We start from the raw sequence: 14,959 nt of genomic DNA on the forward strand, positions 1-14,959 counted from the left end.
GCCCGAGTCTGGCAGTGTGCCGCGGGTTCGACTCCCGATCCCGACGGCCATCACTGCATGTCTCTCCCTCATTCAGCCTACTGTCTGTCCCTCTATAAAAAATAATAAAATATCGGATCGGGAAAAATCGGTATCGGCAGATGCTTAAAATCAAATGATCAGAATCGGATCGGGAGCCAAAAAACGTGATCGGGACATTCCTATAGTTAAGAGGATGGCAGAACAGAAAATACACTGTGGTGGTACAACAGTACAAATTAATGTTGACACACACACACACACACACACACACACACACACACACACACACACACACACACACACACAATCACAGTTCAGTGAACCAGTTTAAGGATCCATGGCTCACCCAGTGGCATGTGCAGCATCTGACATGTTTCCTCAGGTAATTTAATTTCACTGTAAGATTTTTTTCTCCGCCTTCCTATTTCTCCAAAGAAAACAGTCAAGGTTGGTTTTGAAATATTGATTGGAAACAACCGTGGGGTCTGCTCGAGTGCATTTAGAGCAGGAAATATTTTGTGAAACATTATGGAGAGCTTTCAGGCAAGTGAGATGAAGCGCAAACAACACATCGATGAATGTAACGACTTTGTTTGTTGTTTGCTTACAGAAATAGCTGAACAAGTTCATTGATGGATTTATTGATGTTTTTATTGATAAAAATGCATAATAATGAACATTTTGTACATAAATTATCTGTCAAAGGGATAAAACACAATAAAGCTTGAGAGCTTATTTCCATTGAAGTAGAGGCACTCCTCTCTTGTTCTGACAATTTGAAAGAGAGGGGGAAAACAACTATTAGTAATGATAATAATTAAAGGACAACGTTGGTTTTTTTCGACCAAGGTTTTAGGTTGTTATTAGAGAAAGTAAAAAATGATTGTTAAATTGTTTTCATTTTCTGCTTCCTTTTGTTTTAACGATTTTAGCTTCTTTTCTTTTTTTTACAACATTTTACGGCGATTTATTTATTTACTATAGTCCTACTAGACCCCACGAAATTACATCTGGCCACAAAGATCACAGAAACTATTGAATGTGAAGGGGGAGGTGACAAACTGACATATTGAGCCTACGACACACAGTATGGCAGCCCCCCAGTAGTCAGACAAACGGAAAGCAACTACTGTGGCCAGATGTAATTTCCTGGGGTCTAGTAGAATAAAGAAATCTGAGTAAAAAAAAACAACCACTTGTTCGACTGCCCTGTCAAAAATAGCTAAAATCTAAAGAAAGCTGAAAATGAAAATAATAATAATAAAACAAATAGCATCAATTAACACCTGTTGAAACAAATGAAGACAAACATGAAAAGGTATACTGTACAAGGAAATAAGCATAGATAAGAGATAATGAAAGGTACGAAAAGGCATTGTAATAAAAGTTGGTTTTCAGAGAATGACACTAAATCAGCTAGCTTTATCCTCAGGCACTGCACTGCAATTTTAGCCTTTTATCTGCAAAAAAACTAAAACTAAAATCAAATAGAAACTACATGGTCGCGTTTTTGCACTTTATCTATACTTAAACCATATACATAGTTGACCATAGGGTCCTCCAGGGCTGTATACAAGGTCAGATCTTTTTCCCTCTACACCAAAAATCGTGGAGCCAATAGCTTGTAGATCGGCCAATTTCGCTGAATGTTCACCTCAGAATAGGGATGTTAGGCCAGGTAGGGGGATCATGTGGTTAAGCTTGGCGACAAGAACTGAGTTTTAGCAAGCACCCACCATCGCGTGATGAAGTAAAATTAAGCTTTTGCCTCATCGCCTTATGACAACATGGTTCTCAATGTTGCCACTCAGCCTGAATTATGCAGAGTGAAATGGTCATTTGTCCATTTGTAACTCCGAGTGTAAATGTAACAATACGCCTCCATTTGGTTACATTACTTAGTATTATGTACTAACTACATTATATTACGTACTATCTTAGAGTTCCATTAACACTGAGGATTTTACTGTGTATCGCTTAGTTGAAACATCGTCTTACACTGCAGGTAATTTCTGCTGAGAAGGTCCATCCTTCTCCATGAAAATCTGTCCGGTTTTATTGGCCAACAGGTACACTAATTATAACAGGGACAAACAACCAAAAACAAAGAGAGTATAGCCTACTGTACACTGTACCGAGGCAGCTGATGCTAGCACCATATAGGATCTCTGTCCAAAGCATCTGCCTTGCGTTATTCTGCATACCATTACATGTGTCAGACTCTCTCGCTTTGTGTTATCCTGCATACCATTACATGTGTCAGACTCTCTCGCCACAGATGCTACCCATTTTTATTCATTTCCTCTTGCTATCGGAAGAGCATACGGCAGTTTCACTAATGTCCATGTCCCATCACACGTTTCCTGTCAGCGATGATCATTTGAGAGTGACACTTCATCTCTTCCCACAAACAGTTACTAGTCTTAAAACAGTACTGTACTAGTTGCTTCTCCTCATGGCCACTCAGTCCACAATCTGCTCCTGTCTCTAGTCTATACTCTAACTAACCCTGTGGTTTGCAGACAGCCTTCTTTAGCACTGTACTGCACAAAGTTGTGTTCAGTGATTGATTGGTTGATTGTTTTTTTTTTTTGTTGAAGTACTGACGATGATGTTATATAAATTATATATAATACATGTTCAATTGAATTGCTGTCGTTTAATATCTGGTTGTGACATACTCAGTGACATACTGATCATTGTGCTATCTGATAACGACACTGCTACTTTATTACTTAGTAGCTTGAAAAATGCAAATTCATTAATCTCTGGCAGAGTGAATGCCAGAATCAATGCATAATTAGAATGAAGTGTGTGAATGATCAAAACACTTGTCCTTTGTTCCTTATGTTTGTTTCCTCCTCCTTGCCCAATCACTACAGCATCGTATCAAAGCACAATGACATTGATCGTTGCATCATTCATTTATTTGGCTCACATAAAAGATGCTTATGCATTTCAGCACAGAACCTCCCTCAGAGCTTTTAAAGTACAGTATGCATCATTCATCACTCATAACTCGTCAATATCAAAACCTTGTCTAGTTACCCGAATACCACAGTCTTATAGGCTTACCCTCGCTGCTGAAGATAAGCCTCACAGCGGCCCCTGACCTCCTCACACAGCTGTGCTACGGATAATAGCAACAGTCTAGACCGAATTACTGGACTGCATTACCCTGCTTCACAAACTCACCTGAGCATCAACAGTGTTCTGACCCGGCGCCCTGGACTGATTGCTGCTCAGTCCCCTATTGATCCAGAACATGTGCCTTTGGCTTCTATCTTACAATACTGTTTAACTATTTGCCCTGATGCAGACCTGACAATACAAAACAAAGTGAAGACCGCTTCTCAATACAGCAATACGGGTCACGGAACATGGGAGAGAAGGCAAGATGTGATGCAGATCAGAGTTGCCGGCGAAAGTAAAGCGAGATTTCTTTCCTTCTATTTAAAGTCATGAAAAGAACATGAGAAAAGAGATCAGAGTCTAAAGGCCCTGCTATCAGCCCCTAGAGATCTGCGCCTTAAACCCAGAAATTTTGTTCTAGACCAACGGTCCCCAAACCTTTTTGGTCTCGTTGAATCTCGTGTGGGTTAAGTGGGGTTCATCCTCCTGGCAAGAATGAAGTTGCACAGCAAATTATATGGCAAGCCAGTAGTTAGTAGTTTTCAATATCTTGTTTGGAACTGAAGTGTTGGGCGGACCAATGGACTAGCCTTTGCAATCCTTAGCTGGACTAAAAATACAGAACAAAGTGGGGGTGGGCGGGAGCTGTCTTTGTGGCCAAAATTAATTAGATCGCTGCTCTGTCAAGACTGTCAGGCAAGTGAGTGCTTCTGGGAAGAAACCAGCAGAGCTGCTGCTAACAAGAAAGAAACGGCGAGACAGTTCAGAGGAAGCTATAAAGAAAAGGAAGAAAATGGAGTCCAAACAGGCAGTGAAGGACCTAACGATCAATGCAATGTTTCAGAGGCTTCAAACTCTGACTGGAGACTGGAGAGAGAGGAGGAGTGTCGACCACAAATCCTGCTGATGAGGGGAGATCAGTTAGAAGAATGGCAGAGCACACGGAACAGATAGCTGCTACTATCCTTGGATTTTCCCCTCTCCAAATGAATGTTAATATTTGCTGTAGTGTTATGATTTGCAGAATTGTATACTCAATGTCTATCTGTGGGTCCTCCACAGACAGACATATAGGCCAACAGACATCCGTGGATGACGGGTTCTGGACAACCACCAAAACTTGGACCAAAATTCTACTTGGCACAAACCATCGGTGACGCCCAAGCTTGAAGTCTATCGGTCAGACGGTGCTGAGTTATGCCTGCACGTACGTATGCATGTACATACAGTATGTCATTATGGGCTGATGGGTGGATAGGGGCGAAACTCTTTCCCCTGGCCGTTCCAGCCTGCTAGAGATAATAAAGAGACGGGAAAAACATCCTCACAAATTGTGGGAACACTCAGCAAATGTTGGAAAGACAGACAAGAACGACACGGGAATAATTTAATTTAAGCCAATATAAGAATTATATAATAATCACCTGTGTGAATGAGGGGCGCTCTTATCGTATTTCATTTGTTTAAGACAAAGTTTGCGGACGCTGGACGGTAAACAAAACGCCCCTCAAAAATGTCAATTCAAATCCAACATAATAATAATTAAAAAAATCCTCAGTGTTAATTAATTTAACTCTGAGTGAGAGAATGATAATAGAGCTCAGCAATTGTGGTTCATTTCAAACCAAAGTGGCTGACAAAGAAGACATCACCTGTAATATATATCTCCGCCAGGCTGGCTGGCCGAAGGCCTGAGATTACATTTCACCCCTTTCGGTCTGTGTGTCTATCTGTGAACAGCTAATCGTTTGCACCCGAGAACTCCTGATATACTGTATACAACAGTTCTTCGATAAACAGTGTCACTGTCCTGAGCCTGCAAGATCACGACCTGATCCCCCAGTGTCGTTTGTCAGACAGTAGAAGTTTCCTTTTGAAACATGCAGGGAATACGCACTGGAACTGGTAAAGTTTGAAAATTACTGTAAAAATGTCTGCCAATTGATCCGGACATGCCTTAAGGACTCAGCTAGGGATGCTGTCTGGCCCAAGTGCCTTGTGCGGATTCATCTTTTTCAAGGTTTCATAGACATTTCAAGCGGGCAGGGATCCTGGTCGATTTGCATGGCCATGGCAGATGGTCTTATCCTTATCCTCAAAGAAATCCCTGTCACTTTCCAGAAACAAAACAGACTTTCCACTGAACTCTACCTGGATGTCTTGTCCCATGCCGTCAGTATCTCTCTGACCCACGTCCCTATAAATGTCCATCCATATAGGCTACTCCCTTGACCTCCCTCTCCTGCTGATCAATATTGGCAAACACGACTGCTTCTATTCCTGGCCACCATTCCTGCAGAGTCAGTCCCCTTCCGGCCTGTCCTTCCTGAACACTGAGCTCTGTGGGACCAGCGTGGCACGATGGTTGCCCAATGCCAAGTCTTACTCATTTCACAACAATCATGGATAGAAAATAACACACACCGTATGGTAGACCCAATGTGTCCTCTGCCCCCTTGGTCAGTACATAAAGAAAAAACACTTTCACGACACTGTACACTGTAAAATCCTCTCTGTTAATCTATTTAACCCTGAGAGAATGAATAGTGCTCATGAATTGTGGTTTATTTCAAACCAAAGTGGCTGGCGGGGAAGACATCCTCTGTGAAAGGCACAGCTGAGAATGTCACTAGAAGCAGTTGAATCTAATCCCACTGTACCTTCGTCAGGCAGCCTCTGTAGACATTTTTAAAGCTCAGCTCAAGACCCACTTCTACAACATTGCCTTTAATTGATCTTATATTTTTTATTTTTCATGTCCTCACTGTACTGCATTACTGCTTGTTTTTTAATGTCATTGCCTTGCTTTTCTTTTATTCTCCATTATTCTGTAAAGCACTTTGAGCTGCATTTCATGTCATGAAAGGTGCTATACAAATAAAGTTTTATTATTATTATTATTAATAAAGGTGTAGCTTTCCCATGCTATGGATAGAAAGTTACTGGGTGTGCAGCTTGTGAACAAAGAACCATTGTTATAATGTTATAATGTGAGCTTACTGTAGCGGTGTGCGGTGAGCTGTATTTGGCATATCAGTGTTTTATACAACGAGCCAGCCTGACCCATAAAGACAGCAAGAGATGACTATATATTAATAATAGATTAGATACAATACAATAGATTGATATTCACAGTACATTAAACATTTATGTATTGATAGACAGTACATTATGTTCACTCATGCAGAGATCTAGTACAGATAGATAGAATACTTTTTTGGCAGTTTAAGAAAATTACAGAAAATTACATCATTTAAAAAAAACGCCAAATGGACTTAGACACAAAAAAAGCCTTCGCTTGTTTCCATTGTGGTCCACTTTGTAACATGAAACTATACACATACATACTGTACAGACAAAACAACCCTGGAACATATAATAAATAATCCTTATACTGTATATAAGAATGGGAGCTATATACATAGGACAAGAGGTACCCTGAGAGAATAGTCCTGAGCATGGGAGATGGGCTATCCAGGGTCGGAAGCTAACTATGACCAGTGAGTGTATAGATGGAGCCATGATTTCAGGTCTTTCCTAAATATTGCAATAGAATTTAGGGATTTCAGGGCTGGAGGGAGTGTATTCCACAGAGTAGTGGCTGCGTAGAAAAAAGCATTTTTTCCCATGAGTATCCTGAAACTGGGGGGAACTAGATCATAAGGACTTCCTCTGGTTGAGTACCTGTGAGCATCCCTCACTCTGGGCAGGTAGCCCAGCAGGTACTCTGGAACAGAGGCACCTAGGATCTTGAAGACCAGACACAATGAGAGCTGAGATACTCTCTCCTCCACCCTTAGCCATCCCAGGCTACTAAAGTGGGCAGAGGTAAGATGAGACCTGGGGTTCAATTTTAGTAGTAACCTCACAAACTTGTTTTGGGAGGTCTGCAGCTTTGTTTTCAAAAGCTTGGAGATACCTCTGTACCATGAAGTACACGCATAGTCAAAGTGGCACTGGATGAGGGCACCGGCCAAGGTCCTCATAGTTCTCTGGTTGACCTTTGAGATCACTTTCATTGCCATTTTTTCACCTGTGAGTTTGTTATCTAGTATAAAACCCAAGTAAGTGACCTCTTCCCTATTTGTGACCACACTGTCACCCACTCTAACTGTGAAGCCAAACAGAATAGACTCAGTTTTCCCAAGGTGCAGTGACAATTTGTTGTCGGAGAGCCAAAGACAGATGCTACCGAGCTCTGTGCTGAGTACTCTCTCGACCTGCGACTTATCTTTGTCCGAGACCAGGAGAGCTGAGTCGTCTGCGAACAAGAACAGATTGCATTTACATGCCGAGTTCATGTCGTTTACATAAATTAGAAACAGTAGAGGCCCTAGGATGCTCCCTTGGGGGACCCCACAATCTTCCCTCAAGGTAAGATCTCACCCAGTTTAACGATGGGCCATCAAAACCGATTGCCTTCAGCTTGTTTAGCAGTATGGAGTGGTTCACAGTGTCAAATGCCTTTTGAAGGTCCAGCATGACCATGCCGCAGTACTTGCCTGAGTCCACCTCACGTCTGATGTTATCTGTCAAGTATAACAGACATGTGTCAGTGGAGTGAGATCTTCTGAAGCCTGACTGGAAGCAGATATGAATTTATCTGTTCATACACTAGTCTCTCTATGACCTTTGAGATGGAACAAAGGATGGACACAGGGCGGTAGTTCCCAGGGTCCAACTTGCTGCCCTTTTTATAGAGAGGAACAGATATCTTGGGCCAGCAAATCATTAGTCTCCACCAGGCCGACGGCCTCCGTCCGTCCGTACAGTTAATCTCTGGCACCATTGGCCTGGCCGATAACAGATCTGCAGAACGATCTGTTATAGCGCCTCCATGAGGCCGATTTTATACACTATCTATACACTATCAACACGGATCTGTCATATTTCCCATATTCCATCCCGATTGGATAAGATTGCCTTGCAAAGCTTGCAGGATTGATTCATTTCGAAAAGTGCTTTACACCAGTATGCCTGAGGTAGTACTACGAAGCCTCATCTCCCCACCGACAAAAACTTGAAAGGGATCTGCTTCAAAACACACATTTTACAGGTAGAAATATTTAGACTTCAGAAAGAGTGAGTTTACAGTAGTACGACTCCAAAACATCAACCCAATTACACAAGTATAACAGCCTGGAGCTAATAATAATATAATGACTGAGCCTGTTCTGAGAAGTATCTGACATCAAGTTCCAGAGGCCTCTGTCTTGACTTAACTGAGCTCACACCAACTAACTAAGCTATGTGCTTTGTTTAGCCACACAAGATATATCTATATCTATATTTGGACAAAATACTTGATTTTGACAACATATTTTGATGTAGTTTTATGATATAGTCTTTTGAGTTAAATTGTATTTAGTTTTAGTCAACTGAAATGTTTTACAGTCAGTCTAGTTTTAGTCAACTAAATATCATAAGATTTTAGAGACAAAATCTACTAATCAAGATGTTGAAAGGACTGCACAGTAGAAGAGCCATCAAAAACATCACAGACGCGTCAGAAAAGGCGCAATGGCTGTGGATCAAGCAAGGAGATCTGTGTACAACACAAGCTACTTACAAGCCGGGACCTGATCAGTCGCGGCTGGGTCGCCTAGGCGAGGGTGTCTGATGTTGGTCTGATGAAAGACCCAAAGACCACAGGATACATCACTGATGATGTGTCTAAGGTGGTCTTTACACGAGAATGGTGTTCATAGAAAATCGTTTGCTGTGGTCCATTTAGACGAGAACGGTGTTTTCAGGAGGTGAAAACGCAACGAAGTGAAACCACCTCCCTTCTCTGTGTAAACAGGCAAAACGGTGAATCCGCAAAACTTATGACATCATGGCTCACGTTGGCTCACAGCGCATATGTTTATTACATTAATGCAGAACCATACATAGATATATATATGATATAATGGAGTTCCTGAATAAGCCTCCCTCCTCGCCTACAAAGCGCTGCTCATCAGCGATGGTGAATGTAAAACCATGATGTAAATAAAAAGCCTTGTGATAGGCGGCAGCCGCGGCAGCAGCGTTTATGTAGCCTAATGTATTATAAAATATATAACCATCCCGTGGCACGCTCTGGCTGCAATGCTCTCGGTTGCGTGAAGGGGTTCTTCTTCTTGTACGTGGGTGACTGGTCTATTTGGCAGCCCGTTACCGCCACCTAGCGATGTTATAGCGTTTTCATAAAGTGTGCGTTCTCGTGTAAAGACTCAATAAAAAACGAGAACGCAACGGGACTTTGACGTTTTATCTGGAGATGGTCGCCGTGTAAAAGAGGCCTAAGTTGCACCAAAAGTGTATATTAGAACTACAGTTGATTTTGTCGACTAAAATGTGTTTTGGCAGGGCTTGATAATGTCGTAATGCCTAATTTTACACTTGGTTGCACTCTGAAAATAGCAGAACTTCACGCAGCGACGTGTTGTGAGCCAGTAGATCGGCTATTTTCAGAGTGCATCACCTGAGCACAACCAAACATGAAATGACTTGTCTTTTAGTTCTACTGGATCTCTCTTCTCCACTAGTCCCTCCTTAACATTTTTTGTCTAGTTTTTATTTGTTGACAAAATTGTCAGTATATTTAGTCGTAGTTTTAGTCGTCATAGCTATAGTATTGATTACGTTTTTATTTAGTTTTGGTCAGTGAAAGAAGGTAGTCGACGAACATTTGTCGTCATTGTCACGGTTCGAGACCAGAGAGGGTAGGACCCAAATGCAGGACGACAGTCAGGAAACGTTCAAAGAGTTTATTAACACCAAAAAACAAGGAACATGAGGAGCATAGGGAAAATAACAAACACTAGGAGCAAGGAACACTAGGAAGACAGGAGCAACAAGAAAACTGTGACAATAACTAATAATCCGACCAGGAACTGCACAAACAGGTGAGTATAAATAGACACAGGGAGTAACAGGACAGAGGTGAAACTAACTGACAATCAACACAGGGATAGGCTAAGACTAAAAGGACACAAGTGCAAAACATAGGCTAATCACAGTACTGCTGAGACAAGGAAGGTACAGAATACAGGGGCAGACAAGAAAGCACAAAACCATACTACAAAATAAAAGGTACACAGTGCAAGATCAACTCTAACTGGAAATAAGAAACATGGTACACAAGACTACAAAATCACAGGAAAACAATAAAGTAAAACACTAAAAACCAAGAAACACAAGAAAGTACAAAACATGTCACGGAACGTGACAGTCATAGTTTTAGTCCACAAAATCAACACTGGCAAGTACAAGTACACTGGGTGGGAGAGAGCGGGAATACAAGTACACTGGGTGGGAGAGAGCGACAATACAAGTACACTGGGTGGGAGAGAGCGACAATGAGTGTGATGGTGAGACAGTAGACTGGGGTCAGGAAGACTGCCAGACAGAGAGAAAATGAGATGAGAGAAGTGTTATCTCATTATAGGAAACCACCGCGCCGATGGAGGTGCCGAGGAGGCAATAAAGGGCAACATAATAGTCTTGGAATGGCCAGAGAGCTAGAAATCACACAGGGCTGACCTGGGATCAGGCCCAAGACCAATGATGAGGAGATCGCCTCCACGTCTCATATATCGATGGATTTGATGGTATACTATAACCCATTCAAACCGGGAATGAATCTGTGTAACCACTTAAAAAACAACAGATATAGTAGCTCATATAGCGTACCACTTATCTTGAAAAGTTTGAGAAAATCTTTGAATATAATATTTATAAGTGATCATTTGTAACTCTCAGGGTTCCTACAAATTTGGAATATATATATATATATTTATTTTTTTTGAGATGGGGGTGCGCGGCCAAACATATAATTTTGAGGGTCCTTGACATTAACAAGTTTGAGAACCACCGATATAGCAACATAGGTTTCCCAGAAAACGGGTAGGATTTAGAAGACATTTGTAGAATCGGCCTCAGGTCTTAAGGGGTTAATGTACTGCACGGTAGATTAGCTGCTCGATGTGGACACATCATATCATCATTATATACCATACCTGTTATTAGGGGGAAGTGTCATTGGCTTAGCTCTGCTACAGTGTGACCTTCTGTGTGTGTGTGTGTGTGTGTGTGTGTGTGTGTGTGTGTGTGTGTGTGTGTGTGTGTGTGTGTGTGTGTGTGTGTGTGTGTGTGTGTGTGTGTGTGCGTGCGTGCGTGCGTGCGTGTGTGTGTGTGTCTATTTACCTCTAAAACCACAGATTACCCTTTTATAGCTAACCCATCAGAAATGCTCTCATTTCTGGCTGCTAGTGAGTGTCCATTATAAAATGAACAGTTCCCTAGAGTTTCCCCTCGCAGGACATTAGCACGTGAGGTTATGACCTATTGTAATGGAGTCACCAGTGTGAGTCTTCAGCACTATACATCTTTATTGTCTCCACCAGGCCGAAGGCATGGGGGTAGAGTATGTTTTGCACTCCGTCCGTCCGTGTGTCCGTCCGTGTGTGTGTCCGTCCGTGTGTGTGTCCGTGAGCAGCTAATCTCGGCCACGTTAACCTGGTCGATGCCAAATTTTGCACACACACTCCCTGGATGCCAACGATGAACCTCTGCCCCAAACTTTCCAGAACGGCCTGTTATAGCGCCACCAGGAGGCCGCTTTGTGCAAAACAAGTTTTTGCACAGTACACCTACAGATTTTTCCTAACATCACGCAAATTGGTACACAGTCTCTATAGAGCCATTCAACGAAACCGGTCTTTCAGATTTCTCAGACTCCATCCTGATTGGTTAAGATTGGCTTCCAAAGTTCACAGGAGTGCTCAGTTTCAAACAAAATGCTGCAAATCATGAACACATCGCGGGATTTCCGTGAAATTGTGCACCCACATTCCCACTAGGCCGAGGACGAAATGCCACATGAACAATTTCAACTCAGCCTCAAGGTGGCGCTATAACTGGCCGAAAAGTGTTTTTACCTCTAACTGCACGGATCTGTGGATAACTTTGTATGCCAACTCCCTAGAGGCCAAGGAAAAACCTTTGCCTGGAATTTTTCACATCTGCTCTTTATAGCGCCACCAGGAGGCCGACATATGTAAAACACATTTTCTATTATTACTCCTTCAGATTTTATCCAAATTTCACGCAAATCGGTACACATGATCTCCATAGTCATGTGATCAAGACAGGTTTGTTTGATTTCTCATATTCCATCCTGATTGGCCACGATTGGCTCCTACAGTTTTCAGGAGTAGCCCGCTTTGTACAAATCGCCACAACTCCTCAACGCAGCGTCCGATTGCGATGAAACTGTGCACGCATATTCCCACTAGGCTGAGGAAGAAATCCTGGTGGAGACCTGTGCCCAGAAGGGCACTTTTTCTAGTTCTGGCTAAAGTGTGAAGATATAGTATGTTATGTTAAATGTTATGTTTCGTTTATTTTATAGCACTTTTCTCCCTTTGTATTATATCATACTTACAGTTAAATGGTACTGCACCTATGTTGGCAATTAAGCATTGTGTTTTATTATTCTGTTAGAGCTTTTCTTTTGTGGTCTACAGTATGTGTTCTACAAACTGAACAAGCTGGTTGCAGAGGGGTAGATGAGGAGGAAGGTGAAAACCAGGACCCATACCCTGGCCTGGAGGTATGAGTAAGACTTTGTTACTTGAAGCGTCATGTCATTGCATTGAATCCCCGTAAGCACATGAATTCAGTGATGATCATTCAGCAAAAACAGGCAAACATTCTGCAGTAATAGCAGATCTACAAACTCACAAGCTTATAGATGAGCTATATTTGCTATATTTTGTGTACAACAAAAGTATATAGAGTTTAAGGGGCTTTAATGGTGTGTGCAGATCTTTCTGCTCCAATCTAAAGAATGATATAGGAAATTAGCTTACCTTATATCTTATTTCCTAACGTATTTCTTTGTACGGTATAATGCAATTGGTAAAATTGAGTTTTAGAGTAGAGACAGGACTGACAGTTGTTATGGCAGTGTGATCTCACCCATTAGCCTACATCACTTGACAAAAGCAGATGTCATTCTGTCCCGATAGAATTGGGAAGGTGAGATAAGAATAGCAGAAATGAGAATGACACAGAAAATGTGTTTTATTCCGCTTGATTTTTCTCAATGTCAATCTGACATTGAAAAACCACATGAACTCGTGACTATGGGATGTGACATGATGAGCATTACAAATAAAGTGTTTCTGATCCCGATTTACAGTGCTGTGGATGATACTTGTGTCTTAGAAGTTTGACTGTAAATGGTATCATTTTGAAATTTGTAATTGGACATGTTTCTTTGTTGCGACCGAAGGCCGCGTTTACTATGAAAACCTGCATCTCCCATCCGTTAGTACTAACGGATGTCTCCATATCCCTATGGTATCGTGCCTCGAGTCGTGGCATCTCATGACATCATGGAGACACTTAGAACCTGCCTATGCAGGTACAAATGCCAGAAACTCAAAATTACCCTGCTTGAACGAATGTGTGGCAGACTGGCAGTATTATACAGTAATCAGATATCAGATTTAATTAAAGAGATAGCCCCTTGAGATGCAACAAGGTGAGTCAAGATGTGAATGTAGATCCTAAGGCAACCAAAGGATTAAGTAGATCTAAGAGATAGCGGAAGACTATTCCAATCAAAGACCTCCGTCAAACCACATTAGAGATTTTTGGTATTTTAAAGTAAGGACATTTTAGATTTTAGATGTTTACTTTACAAAGTAAAGTAAAAAGGGCACCTAAAATAAATACATCGCCTCCTGTCTGTGGACAAAATACATTCTCATGAAACTTGGTGGGAATGATCAGTAGGTTGCCACACTAAAGAGATTAATGGGTTTTTGTTGTTGTTTTCATCATTTTAGCATTTATACTTTATTTCAGATAGGACAGTAACAGGAAAACAGATAAGACACGCGAGACAAGATGCAAGCAAGTCAGATTCAAACTTGGATCCTTGTGCCTACAAAGAGCATAATGGCACCAACTACCTGAGCCACGGAAGAGATGATTCACTTTGATATGTTTCCTGTTGAACTGATGATGGCTCTGCCAGCTGCCTGAAACAGCTGTACTTCCCACTGAGCTATTAGACGTCTACAATAGGCTACGTCTAAATGGCTAGCCTAAAACCAGGTAATAACTGGCCTTTTTCAAATGTCATTTCATTATCTAGACGCTTCAAAAACAACTTTCACTTTTAGACCAGTTATAACCAGGTTTTAGTCTAAATGACACTAATATTGTCCAAAGACAATTCTTCATACGCTTTCAATGAGTCTCTTTGTAATACTGGAAATCAACGACCTGAAACGCAGCTGCATACAGTATATAAAACAACAAAAAATATGGATGTACGTTCATATTACACACACACACACACACACACCCACACACCCACACACACACACACACACACACACACACACACACACACACACACACACACACACCCCTCAACTTCATACCACTTCATATGCTGTCTAGCTAGCAGATCGCAATCAAGTTTTACTAATGGATATATCACCAATGACACAATGAGGTATACTAAAACACCTCAATCACATAATATGTGATTGAGGTGTTTTAGTATACCATATATATATATATATATATATATATATATAATATATATATATATATACAATATTATTGTGAATGACCATAATCGCCACATTCCAAGTTTGAGTCTGTCTGGAGACCTGTGCTGCACACCATTCCTCCTCTCTCAGCCCACAAGTTCAACAAACAACCATCACATTATTTAAATCACGTGGGCACTAAAGTAGAAACATGGGAAATACTTGCTGATGTGAAAGTAAAACTCTCC

At 41.4% G+C, this 14,959-nt stretch overlaps 1 protein-coding gene across 3 annotated transcripts in view; it reads right to left on the reverse strand.

Moving 5' to 3' along the window:
* The window catches only part of LOC310859269 (endonuclease V-like), a 78,204-nt gene that overhangs the window by 17,625 nt on the left and 45,620 nt on the right, over window positions 1-14,959 (reverse strand). The window contains exon 9 of one of the 3 annotated variants that reach the window (XM_083765685.1): window positions 663-789. The exons of the other annotated variants lie outside the window; for them this stretch is intronic. The gene's annotated coding sequence lies outside the window, so the exon portion shown is untranslated. Of the gene's footprint in view, window positions 1-662; window positions 790-14,959 lie in introns of those variants that run through there. 3 annotated transcript variants of the gene reach the window in all.

This window comes from Protomyctophum parallelum (genome assembly GCF_964188405.1).
Source record: "Protomyctophum parallelum genome assembly, chromosome: 5".
Classification (NCBI taxonomy): Eukaryota; Metazoa; Chordata; class Actinopteri; order Myctophiformes; family Myctophidae; genus Protomyctophum; species Protomyctophum parallelum.